At 45.4% G+C, this 14,020-nt stretch overlaps 1 protein-coding gene across 4 annotated transcripts in view; it reads right to left on the bottom strand.

Moving 5' to 3' along the window:
- TPK1 (thiamin pyrophosphokinase 1) overlaps positions 1 to 14,020 on the bottom strand; it is a 689,236-nt gene that overhangs the window by 34,281 nt on the left and 640,935 nt on the right. The window lies entirely within an intron of this gene.

Here is a 14,020-nt window from a genome sequence, read left to right as displayed (position 1 = left end):
ATACAAGTTTGAGAAAGGTAGGAAGGTTGTTTTTCTACTGTGTATATTTTTTCAATTTGTATATACAGTATGCTGTACAATCTCTTGTGCTTGCCACCCAGATGTCAAAAGAGCCTTACTCTGTGCACAAAATTACATGGGTCCCATCCTTTTTATAAATCCACAGGACAATCCAGGATTTGGCCACAGCCAAATTTAACAAAATTTAGAATGAGAGCAACTTACCTATCTCATTCTCCCACTAACTTTAGCGTAGTGCCCTTACTGAAAGTAAAGGGGGCACTACATACCCCCCCCCCTTGAAATGACACTGTCCCCAGTGTCCTAAGGCATTCAAGCCTGAATGCCAGCCTGATACCTGCTAAACAGTAAAGTCAAGTAGGGAAAAGAGAGAAACATAAATGTAAAACATTGGATTACAAATCTTAGTACTTTTAAAACATGACATGACATTACACAACATACACAGCCCTATCTATCTATGCTGCCCGTTCTCCGCAGTGTTGATAGTAGGTGGGTCCAAATAACCTGCATAAAAAATATAAGAGAACATACACAGAAAACATACATCCTGATATATTATGAATATCTACTATATACAAGTCTCCAAGGTCAGAAGTGAGACTGCACACTCGGGCCCAAGCATGGAATCTCCCTTCCTCCCAGGGAGCTATCTAGGTGCTGAGCATAATTTACTTTTACCCTGTGGCAAGAAATATGAAAAGAAACAATATATACACATTACAGTTCTGCATTTAGAACGTTGCAGAACACTGCCCCTAGCGATCAGTGCACTGGTACTACGGCAGTCCAAGCTCAAGAGCAAAGAAATAGCAGCAAAAGGGAAGTAAAAAGATAAAACATTTATTTTCTCGCTGAATTTTCCTCTTGTGCTGTGGAGAAGTTGGCAAGGACCCCCCTCTAACTGACTGAACCCAACCCCTCCAAAGTTCTTCACATAGGCCGCAATGTGGATCCGGAGAGGCCAGGGGGGAAAGGGAAAAGGGGAGAAAAACAACTTGAGTGGGGGTGAGAACCCTTGTCCAGAACTTCTTAAAAGTACATATGCCAGACAAAGCAGACATTCAGCTCACTTATAGAAGCACGGGTCCGGCAAAATAATGATGTCACCATCTGCAGTGGTCGTAGTAGCCGAAAAAACACCTGGTCCTCTTTCCGAGGAGATTTCAGCACGACCCGGTCGCTGTAAATATGTCGACCCCAGCTCCAGTCGCGGTGACAGTGTTCAAACTTGGTATTTAGGTAGGACAGGCCCAAATCCGCACCCTCCAAAATGCGGGGTATCTTCAGGTGGGACCAAATAGCTTCCTGGCCCCAAGCTTCCGTTCTTGGTCAATCTGCTTCAAAAGGGAAGGTGGCACGTTGCGGAGCTCTCTGATCCCGCAGGCCTGTTTCACTTGGACTTCCTGAGATCCCATCAGCTGGGTCATTTTCTTCGCTCACTAAGGCCTCCGGCTTCCAATTCCCAACCTCTTACAACACTAGAGGAACTTTGCAACACCCCAGGTACCACGTCACATACGCTCTCCCTGGCCTATGGCCTTTTAAACACACCGCGCCCGGATTTTGTACCCCCGGGTATACTTAAATGGGAGGAGGAACTACACTATAATTTCGATTCGGCCAAACGACAGCGCATCCTGAGGTTTATGCACAAGTCTTCCATCTGCGCCAAAGCCCAGGAGACCAGCTATAAAATCTTGTCACGATGGTATAGAACCCCAGAGCTCCTTCACAAGTTCTTCCCGGCGACGTCTGACCTTTGTTGGCCTTGCCGGGCCGACAAGGGGACACTCCTGCACATTTTCTGGTCGTGCCCGGTTCTGAGCCGCTTCTGGCGAGTGGTTCGTGAGGTAGTTCAGAGATTTGCAGACCGCAGTGTTCCAGAGGACCCCGCGTTTTTTCTCCTGCATGCATCTAACATCCCGGAGAAAGTATACAAGAAATCCGTGGTTAGGCACCTTTTGGATGCAGCCAAGGCCTGCATTCCTCTCCATTGGAAGGCCACACTGCCGCTGACGATCCCCCAGTGGATCGCGAAGGTGGAAGAGATAAAACTCATGGAGGATCTTATCCTCACAGCGCAAAACAGACAGGAAAAATTCACTGATACCTGGCAACTGTGGAATATCTTCATATACTCAGCTGAGGGCCAAGCACTGAGGGAGCCCGCAGCTGATGTGTGAACGTATACTTCCCAGCATCTATCTGCATGCCTCAGACCATTGCTACAACGGTAAGGGAGACCACAAAGTAAGGGAACCCTCCCCCCCCTGGGGAGCCTGTGCTCAGGGAGTTCAACCCCCGGAGCCCCCCCTGCCCCCCCATTCCCCCTCTGCTACCCTTGACCGCTCCATCTTTCCTTCTCTTTCTCTCTGTCCTTAGCTCCGACTTTCTACCCTCTGGAATAGTACACACCCCTTTTAGGGGGTCTTTCTTGAAATAAAGAGAAAATATGGGGACCGGTCGTGTGATCCGGATACTTTGCTATAAATTGGCACAGGTGTTACTTTTCGTTGTTGTATACCTAATCTATTACGTGTGCTGTGTGTATGGTTGTACCATGTCGGCCTGCGCGGCCTTGTCCCTGTTTACAAATAAACAATAAAAAAAAAAAAAAGGGAAGGTGGCACATATGGGTACTCATACCCGTGACTGGCAGCAACCCTTTGGATTACCAGGCGCTGCAGCCTGGCCAAACTTTGAGTACGTGGGTCTCCGTGTCCCGGCCGCACTATAGCGTCCGGTGCCCTTTTCAAAATGGGAGCAACAAGGGGCACGGGGGTGGTGAGTGAAACAACAGGAACAGGATTGAACTCACCGACTCCCCAGGTCAGCTGCGGAACGTCCATGGACAGCTGTTGGAACCCACGCGTTGCGCTCCGGCCGGAGCGTTTCTTCCTCCTCCGAGTACCGTAGAGGGCACGGGATCCTCCGAAGCCCTGCGACTCAGGAAACATCGGCTCGAACATTTCATTATGGAGATCTCCATCGTCGGAGAGCGAGTCAAAGTCCGATGAGTGTAGTTCCTCCGCTGGCAAATAACCGCAGGGTTTGGCTATAGGGTCCCTGCGGTTGTATGGCAAGGAACGTTGCGGAGGTAGGCCTCGACCGCGGCTGCGGGAGGCTGGAGCAGGCCCTGCTCCTATAGAGGCACACCACAAAGAGATCGCTGTAGAGGTCCCGGCCTCCGATGTGGTCTTGGCCTGGGCAGTGGTCACATCAGTTACACTGGTCGGGTCACCTTCTTTGTCTTTCTCGGTCATCGGGCTTACCTCCGGTGAGTAGGATGGCGGGGTAGCCGTTCGAAGGGTCAGGGCTGATGAGACCGAGATGACCTCAACGTTGGAAGGCTCCGGCTCCACAATTTCCACCGACAGGGATGGTTCTGGCCATGTGGCTTCCTCCTCCGCGGTGACGATTCCTGTAATATAGTCCACCCTATACTCCCTAGGAGTTTTAGCGGCGACTTAGCAACAAACAGGTAGGCCCGGCACTTCTGGCACCGGGCGAACGGCTGGATCTTTACAGACAGCTCCTCGCAACGAGGTCAGGACAGTCCCAGCTTTGCCGATCCTCCGCTCGACAGGAGCGCAAACTGTCCTTCGGTGGACATACGGATCCCTGTGTCCGTCACTGGCACTCCAGGCAGGGCAAACATATTGAATACCCCCGGTGAAGTAGCAGGGGGCCTCAATCGCTGGGCAACCACACTCGGTTGCAGGAAAACAGACATTGCCACGTGGTTTCTCCTTCTCTCTTGCTGGTGGGTGGTGTTCTGCTGAAATGGCGCAAAAACTCTGTTATACGTCTCACGCAGGGGTGGGTGACTCCTCCCACTTGAACAACTTGTCCGGACACGTTTCAGGCGAGTGCTGTGCTGCACGTATGCCCAAGCTTAGCTGTGCGAGGTTAACTCCCTCGTTACCGGACAGTTCAAAACACGACACTCTTCGCTCTTTAGTAAATCTTGTACAATCTCCGTTGCCAGAGGTAACAGCCGAATCCCGGACGAGCCCCCACGTGTAGCGCTACCCCCTCAGGAGCCGCCGATTGTTTTGGGATCGGCGTATTAAGTTACCTCCATGTGTTGTCTAGGGGTGAAGGTAGTGAGTAGAGCAGTAATTGAATGTCCAGTCTGCAGATGAAGTTTTCTGAATGCTTTATTTTTTGGTCCAACACGACCAACATCAACTTGAAGTAGACAGGAAAGGTTGATGAAATAAAGGAAACTCTGCAGTATCAGGCTTTGGATAAGGAAAAGCAGTCCTGCTTCTCTACAGCTGTAACAAACGTCGCCACTCTAGCCAGAGTGGGTGAAGTGCCCCCGGACAGACCTCTGCCACAGGCCTGGCAGCTGGGATGTCACTTTAGATTGCTGGGAAGAACAAGTCTCTGCCACCGACTTGGCTCTGATTAGATTAGGATGCCAGATGAAACCTCTGCCACAGGCTAAATGCTGACAATATGAACAGCAGAGCGAATCTTCCTAATAGATCACGTCAGGGTCACCGGCTGACAGTGCAAGTGTACCTGTCAATGTCCGGTCACCAGATCCCCGATGGTTCGTTCAAGCCCTTTTGGATAACCTGCCTCCGGGTTTTCCTCAAGCCGATCCCCCACCGAATGGCATACAGCCTGGGATCTCCTCAGTAGAATTGGGGACCCAGTAAGTCACTGGGGCCCCTTTGTGGCATCAGTTGCTCCAGGCCAGGAGGGCCCAGAGTCAGGAACTCTGCGTTGCGCGCGACCCCATGCCAGGTAGGCCATAGTGGTGGGGCCCGCGATGTGCGCACACCCTGAAGGTGGGTGCCGCACCTGGAACCAGGAACCCGGGAAGAATCCAGAACAACGGCCTCCGCCACAGAAATACCCATTCCCAGCATGCACAGCGAGGCTCAACTCCTCTCATTGGCTGCTGGGAAGAAGTGGCTCCGCCTGGATCCCTCTGGCGCCATCTGCCCTCCAGAGATGAGACCATATCTCTGGATGCACAGACTGACCCACAGGACAATCCAGGATTTGGCGACAGCCAAATTTAACAAAATTTAGAATGAGAGCAACTTACCTCTCTCATTCTCCTACTAACTTTAGCGTAGTGCCCTTACTGAAAGTAAAGGGGGCGCTACAAGTGTTAATTTTTTTTTAAATCAATTAAGATAAATAAGAAAACACATTTTTTTTTTAAAGCACCCCGACGAGCTCGCGCTCAGAAGCGAACGAATACGTGAGTAGCACCCGCATATGAAAATGGTGTTCAATCCGCACAAGTGAGGTATCGCCACAATTGTTACAGCGAGAGCAATAGTTCTAGCCGTAGACCTCCTTTCTAACTCAAAAGATGCAACCTATAGAATTTTTTAAACGTTGCCCATGGAGATTTTTAAGGGTAAAAGTTTGACGCCATTCCACGAGTGGGTGCAATTTTGAAGCGTGACATGTTGGGTATCATTTTACTCGGTGTAACATTATCTTTCACAACATAAACAAAAATGGGCTAACTTTACTGTTGTCTGATTTTTTAATTCAAAAAAGTGAATTGTTTCCAAAAAAAGTGCGCTTGTAAGACCGCTGCGCAAATACGGTGTGACAAAAAGTATTGCAATGACCGCCATTTTATTCTCCAGGGTGTTAGAAAATGTCTTAGTGTGTTAGGCAAGGTCCTTAAGTGGTTAAAATGATAGAAATTCTGATTTTGTTTTAGGAGTTAAGAATCACTTTATTTATTAGGTACAATTATTTCACATGCAGCTAAATTAAAGTGATTATGGATGCACACGACAAAATGAAGAGGCAATAAAAAGGGGTTTACATCATGGAAATTTAAAATGTTTGCCATTGCAGGAAAAATTGTATATGCAATGGTCATGTATGAGGAAAAAAAACCTCTCCACACTGCCAATAAATGGATAATCGTTTTCGTCAGTGCCACTTTGAAGGTGCCAGAGAGTGCCTATTAATATGACAGTGAATAAACTGCATTCAGAGTGCCTAGAAATACCATATAAAATGCTGTTTAGTGCCACAAAGATTACATATACTACATTTAAAATGCCCATCAATGCCCAAGTGATAATGCCACATTTAGGTTGCTGTTCTTTAACTCTGTTCCAACAGCTCCACCTTCTATTAATTATTGAGAGGAGGTACACTTACAAGTACAGCACAGAGAAGCAGGAATAGAGACATTATGGAAACAAAGGCTATGACACAAGTCTTTTATTGATATTTTAAAAGTCAAACAATGACAAAAAGTTACTCTTCCTTCAATTACGCTTTGGCAAGGTTATGTCAGCCTTAACCAACAATGCAACACAATTGTTAACAACAAGAATAATGTGTTCATTACGACTAAACCCCTCAGGTTTATAGAGTGTACATGCATATGGAAAATATATCCCAAAACGTCCATAAAACTACAAATTACAAGCTAGAGGTGAGTGTTGGCAGGCAACTGTTGGTTGGCATTAAAATCCTGTTTGCAGACAAGCAAAAAGAATAGAAATGGCCGTAAAAACGTTGAATTTTTGCCAGTATAACTCCATAATGGGTATACTATTTTTATAGGAATATGGCTAGGTCATCAACACTTGGAGAGAATGGCAAAACAGTAAGGGATATTATTTAGTAATCTATAGCATAACTGGCGTGTGCAGAAAAAAATTGAAACCCTAGGTTTTCATGTTAGTATTGTAGTTATAGCTAAATGTATGTCATGTCTGTCATCAGTAATGACAAGAAGTCCTCCAGAAAATAGGTTGTGGACCGCTAGGATAATGATATCTTGGAAAGAGACTCAGTCAGGTATTCTAATCAGCAAGTTTGTCTTTACAATCCTGTTGTCTAAAAAAACAGAATTCTGTGGAAGCGTAATATGACTCAATCAAAATATTTCTGAAGACCTCTGAGGAACAGTGGGGCAGATTCACGTAGAAATCTGTTACGCTGCGGCGCCGTAACGTATCCCATTTACGTTACACCGCCGCAGGTTTACTGCGTAAGTGCCTGATTCACAAAGCACTTACCTGTAAACTTGCGGTGGCGTAGCGTAAATCAGCTTGGCGCAAGCCTGCCTAATTCAAATGGGGCGGGCACCATTTAAATTAGGCGCGTTCCCGCGCCGAACGTACTGCGCATGCTCCATCCCTAACATTTCCCGACATGCATTGCGCTAAATGACGTCGTAAGGACGTCATTGGTTTTCGACGTTAACGTAAATGGCGTCCAGCGCCATTCACGGATGACTTACGCAAACGACGTGAAATTTTAAATTTCGACGCGGGAACGACGGCCATACTTAACATTGGCTAGGCCACCTAGAGGGCACCCTTAGTTTTACGCCGCGTATCTCTACGGAAACTACGTAAATTTAGAGCGACGGGCAAAGCGGACGTTCGTGAATCGGCGTAACTAGTCATTTGCATATTCTACGCCGACCGCAATGGAATCGCCACCTAGCGGCCGGCTTGGAATTGCAGCCTAAGATCCGACGGTGTAAGTCAATTACACCTGTCGGATCTTAGGGCTATCTATGCGTAACTGATTCTATGAATCAGATGCATAGATACGACGGAGTATCAGGAGATACGCCGTCGTATCTCTTTTGTGAATCTGGCCCAGTGTTTCTAAATCATGAAGCTCATAAGACTGGAATAAATTATACAAACAAAATAAATAAATAAAATAATAAATTCTCTCCATCTCACACAAGAGGTCCTGCACTACTAGACATGGATCTCCTGGTAAACTTAAAGAGGTTGTAAAGGCAGAATGTTTTTCTATCTTAATGCATTCTATGCATTAAGATAGAAAAAGCCTTCTGCACCCCCCCTCAGCCCCTCTTATACTTACCTAATGTCCATCTAGATTCAGCGATGTTGCAGGAATGTCTCGGCTGCCCAGGAATCCACTCCTCATTAAGAGACAGAAATTGCCACTCCAGGCAGGTCTTATTTGGTAAAAATCTTCCTCTCAGGAACCGAGGGTGCTGGCAATGCACATGGCAATTAAGAACAAAAGATGATTAGCCGCACTCCAATCCAACGTAACTTTAATGTAAAAAACTGTAAACAGGCAAGTCACAGCAACAGGAACCTAGGACAGCTGACGCGTTTCACACTAACATTAGCTAAGACAGCAGCGGGAGCCAATTGCAATCAAAGTCAGTCAGCCAATGAGGAAAGAAAGGGGATAGGGCTGGGCCATGGCTATGTGTCTTAATGGACACAGGGAACTGTGGCTTGGCTCAGGTGCCCCCCAAGAAAGCTGCTTGCTGTGGGGGCACTCAACAAGAGGGAGGGGCTAGGAGAACCGAAGGACCCAGAGAAAAGGAGGATCCAGGCTGCTTTGTGCAAAACCACTCCACAAAGTAGGTAAGTATAACATATTTGTTTGTTATTTTTAACTTAAAAAAGCGAGACTTTAGTATTACTTTAAACATTATTAAAGGGGTTGTAAAGGTACATTTTCCCCCCTAAATAGCTTCCTTTACCTTAGTGCAGTCCTCCTTCACTTACCTCATACTTGGACTACAGGAGAGTCAGGACACCCACTAACACACAGCTCCTTTCTCTATCTGCAACGTAGAGGGCGTCCTGACTCTCAGGAAGGAGGACTGCACTAAGGTAAAGGAAGCTATTTAGGGGGGGAAAATTGTACCTTTACAACCCCTTAAAGTTTCAAGACATAAAACATTGCATATCAACACAAAAACCTGACTAAACCCGTAAAGCATATTACAGGGAATATAATATTGTGGAGCTGCTTTGTTGCTGAATGTTGGTAACTAGAACAATCTTTAACTCAAAACATCGGCTTATGGAATGATCCAGGAATAAGTAAGGGCTCTTTCACACGGAGCGGACCGTTTCTGGGTCCGCTCCGTGTGTCTGCCAAAGCTCAGCGGGGATCCCCGCTGAGCTGTCGGCGGATAGGACGGTCCCCGCACACAGTGCAGGGACCGCCCTGTCTCTGCTCCGCTGTCCCCTATGGGGGACCGGATGCAGAAGGACCGTCTGTCCGTCTGCATCCGGTCCGTTCCGCCGAACGGAAGACAAATAGGGTTTCTTCCGTTCGGAAAAGCGGATCCCGACTGACGCGGACGCTAGCGGATGCTCCATCCGCTAACGGCTAACGGACGCGTTCCCATAGGGATTCATTACAAGTCCGTTAACGGACTTGTAATGAACGGACGAACGGTCCGCTCGTGTGAAAGGACCCTAAGCCTTCTACATAGCAGTCCAAACTCTTTTAGAATGACCAAGTATTGATGTCATTCCCATTTACATGCTGAAAAGTAACCTGAAGCCTTGGTAATCAAGCAAGATACACCGAAAACATAACAGAAGCAGGACATTCTATACGCAGGACTGAAAGAATAATATCTCCAGACTGGTGCTAAAATTGTAGAATGGATACGGAAAGGTACTGGATCCAAGATACGTTTGTAGAACTTGTCAATGACTATAGTGGTATAAATCTCTTATTTTATTATTTACAGTATTGTAGCAATAGTATCAGCAGTGAGATATGTTTTCTGTCTGAACAAGTATAAGAAGAGATGGATTTGACACGTCTTAAAGATTGTAGTTTGAGCACGAATCAGGGAATGTAAAATATCAATAATATAGAAGCTTCTTATTGTCCAACTCCAGGCTGAGAGGCTCTTTTCTTTACAAGACCCAGGGGACTAAATGAAGAAAAATATTAGCTCTTTATGAGAAGCTCTGCACAGAAACCAATCAGATTCCAGGTTGTATTGTCAAAACTTAAATGAACAAGCTGAAGTTAGAACAAAAGGAAAAAAACAAGTGCAACCTCCATAGTAAACAAAGTGAACAATATTTAATAATGATTCAAAACACATTAAAAAAAGGGCTTGTGCAAAGCGGTAAAAGTCAAAGCTGCTGCCTCTGGAGCCCGAAGCTGTGTGGAATTCACCTGCTTAGGCCGCAAGCAGGGGGAGAAGAGCATGAGCAGGGGGAGAAGAGCACAGGCAGATGGAGAAGAGCACAGATCAGTAGGGAGCCACTGCTGCAGGGAGACAACCCAGCCAGGGATGGAAGCCGGAGCCGGGATGGAGAGGATGCCTGACACCGCTAGGAGTGCACTAGGACATAGGAACATGTTTCAAAGCATGTTGCTTCTTCTTCAGCCTAGGGGCTTCCTTCAGCAGCGGCTCTCTCCTGCCTGTGCCCCCCCCCTCACAGCCAAAGCAGGGGAATTCCACAGCGACTCCAGAGGAAGCCGCTTTGACTTTTACACCTTTGCACAAGCTCTGCTTTTTGGGAGTGTTTTTAATCATTAATAAATATTGTTCACTATGGAGGTTGTGTTTGTCTTTTCTCTTTTGTTTTCACAGTGTGACAGCAATCACCCATGGCTGCTTCAAGCAGCACCATTGCGCTAGTAATCAGTGACAATGTGTATAGTCTACTGGGATAAGTGCCTCATCGTTTATCCTTCAGTTTTCACTTTGTAACATGTGCAATCATTTAATGGTTTGTTACAATGCCACACATACATTTCCTTGAGACCCTTTCATTCATATCAATAAGGTCATTGCCACCTTACTTGGCACCTTTTATACAAATGTTGCCCTTTGAAGAGCACTCTGCAGTAGATCAGACTTTTCAGAGGGCAGTTGCCAAGGTGAGGGTCAAAGGTTGGGGTCCAAGTTCAGGGTCAATATATTTTGGGTAGGATTTATCAAAAAAGCATTTTTTTTAATTAGTATTAGTGTCAATGCCTTTTAGTTAGGATACTGGGCCCTAGTATGGGTATAAACAACAAATACATATGTGGTATCACTGAGATTACCAGGAGCAGGATAATTTATGTTGGGTTGTTCTTTGGTGGAAGGTTATGGTAATAGCAATAAATATACAGCTTTTTATAATTATCATTTTTTTTACTAGTTTGGGCCAGATTTCCTTTAACCACTTCCCATCCTGCCATCGATAATTGACAGGAGGCCGTCAATATACGGCCTCTGGCCTCCCGCCCGCCGCGTCACTCAGGTGCCCTCTCTCCTACCAGGTGCAATTTGGAAGATTTAATTTGCCTCACCTACCAGCTGCCTGGAGCCAGTGAGGGGAAGTTAACTTCCATTTAATGGCAGTTCAGCACAGCCCAAATTTTCAAAGCTGTGTCACGTCCGTCACACTGTGCGCAATTACACGTGCCACATAAAGGAAGTACCAGCGCGGGAGCAGGGTTGCCAGGAGGACAGTGAAGACAGCCCTGTATTTGATCACAGAAGGCTATGTAAATTTCATAGGTTCTTTTGGATGGCTTTTAAAAATTGGGGTTTAAAAAAGTTTTTCTTGCAAAATAAAACTAATAATTTGGTGTATTATTATAGTGCTAATGAGATATTTAAAAGTGGTTCCAAAGGCTGAAGGTTTTTTACCTTCATGCATTCTATGCATGAAGGTAAAATAAAACCTTCTTTGTGCAGCGCCCTAGCCCCCCAAATCCTTACATGAGTCCTCTCCGATCCAGCGTTGTTCACAATAGCCTTGGCTGAGACACCAGCTCATAATCACAGCCAGTCAACCAATGAGGAGAGAGTGGCGGGGCCGTAGCTCTATGTGTCTTGGATGCATAGAACAGCAGCTTGGGAGCGCGCAAGCAGCGGTGCCCCCAGGGCAAGCGGCTTTCTCTGGGGGGCACTGCTCGAGTGGGAGGAGCCAATAGCACCAGTGGGGGACCCAAGAAGAGGATCAGGGCTGTTCCATGCAAAACCATTGCACAGAGCAGGTAAGTATATATATATATTTTTTAAATAAACACAAAGCTTTAGTATCCCTTTAAGTGAATAAGAGTCGGTTCACACTGTGGCGGCACGACTTCGGGGGCGACTCTGCAAGTCGTCCTGAGGACGACTTCAGAGGCGATTTGCAAAACGACTTCTGTATAGAAGTCAATGCAGATGGCCCCGAGCCGCCCCCGAAATACTACAGGAACCTTTTTTCTAAGTCGGAGCGACTTGCGTCGCTCCGACTTAGAACGGTTCCATTGCAGTGAATGGGACGCGACACGTCAGGCGGCTGAGCCGCCTGTCGTGTCGCCCCAGTGTGAACCGGGTCTAACAGTACTGCAATTGAATTGAAACGTCTTAGGCCCTCTTATGCCCCGTACACACGACCGAACATGTCTGCTGAAACTGGTCCGCGGACCAGTTTCAGCAGACATGTTCGGTCGTGTGTAGGCCCGAGCGGACAGGATTCCAGCATACATTTGCCCGCCGGGCCTTTTCCCAGCGGGCAAATATTTCCGGGCTTGTTTTAAAACAGCCCGCTGGAATCCTGTCCCCTCGGACATGTTCGGTCGTCTGTACAGACCTACCGTACATGTCCGAGTGCCCGCCATCCCTCGCATGCGTCGAATGACTTCGACGCATGCGTGGAAGCATTGAACTGGCAGGGCCGTCCACGTCATCGTCGTGGCCACGCCCCGCGTATTGTTTACGCACAGATTTCTGTATGATGGTGAGTACAGCCACCATACAGAAATCCCCGGGCATACATGTACGGTGAAAACGGTCCGGCGGACCGGTTTCATCGTACATGTATGCTCGTCTGTACGCGGCCTTAGAGTAACACATTTATTTAAATGAAAAAGTACCTTGTGGCTGGTTACAATATGTAAAGCTGAGAAGGTGCAGAAGAGCAAAACCACATCAAGCCATTGTTTCATTAGAAAAACACTGTAACAATGTAAACATTAGTATCTAATATCGAAATAGATAAATGTTTGGATTATTTTTCATTGCGTAAACCTACTGTTACATTTACATATTTTTCTATGTATCAGTTACAATTAAAAGTCTACTATTCTTATTATATTATAAAAACATATTTAGATGATAGTGGTTATTATTATTGAAGATAAACTTATTGTGTACCTTATAGTATTTACTTTAAAAGCCTTAATATTGCCATAAATAACTTTTGGGTCAAATGCCTCTTTTTTTCTTAATCCATTTAAAACTAGGTCTTGTCCGAAAATAAATGTTGTTTAGCTAGTAGCTTGACACTTAAGCTTGTGGTCTTCATCTGCTACACAGCTCAGGTTATTAGTGTCAAGTCATTTCTACTCAGAAAAGTCAACAGCTGAAGGTGCATGAAGTCTAAATTGCAATCATTTTGGGTTCTGTAGCTCAGATGAAAAATAAGCTTTTACTCTCTGCATCTAATGTATTTTAACCCACTCACAGTTTCAAGGGCATTGAAGCCAACCGTTTAGTACAATGAGAGAATAAAAGATCATGGAACATTCTGTAGAAATTATTGGGACATCAACATACAGTTAAGAAATGAAATATTTAAAGAAAATGAGAGTGTCGTTTTTTTCATGTATTTTAATATCAATTATATGTTAATAAACAGCAAATCTAAAAAAAAAAAAATGCTGCAGGGTACTTTTTTTGTCATAGAAAAAACTCCAAAATGTTTGTACTTTCCGCTTATAAAAGTATGTGTGAATGTTTCCACCATGCATTAACACACTCACATTTTAGATCTTTAGTATATTGATATATTGCACAAAAAAACTTTATTAAAAAAACATGTACAATTTAATGCAGTTAAGGGGTAGTAAAACTTGAGGTGCTTTATCAACCATCATCGATCAATACCTATAGCTAAAACTGTATCTTAATTGAGCCCAGTCATGGTATATGTTTGGGCACATACAGTATGTCAATTAGGTCTCAAGTATTAGACTAAAGTGAAACTGTCACTTGGACCTGATTTTATTTTTAATATTTTTAGGTTTTTGACTTTGTATACTTTGTTATGTTTTGCTATGTGAATAAAATGGTTGTTTTACAAATCAACATGTTAAGTGTAAACCCAAGAACAAAAAAAATATTTAGTGCAGATTAACAGTCCTTAGGTATGGTAGCTGCATTCGTTTTGTTTTTGAGGCTTTTTTTCCCCCATTATTTTTTGGAGATTCTGTCAGTAACACACTTCCTATTCTAAGGTGACAACAC

The sequence above is a fragment of the Rana temporaria genome, chromosome 5 (assembly GCF_905171775.1).
Source record: "Rana temporaria chromosome 5, aRanTem1.1, whole genome shotgun sequence".
Taxonomy (NCBI): domain Eukaryota; kingdom Metazoa; phylum Chordata; class Amphibia; order Anura; family Ranidae; genus Rana; species Rana temporaria.
This window is presented reverse-complemented; position numbering and strand designations above follow the sequence as displayed.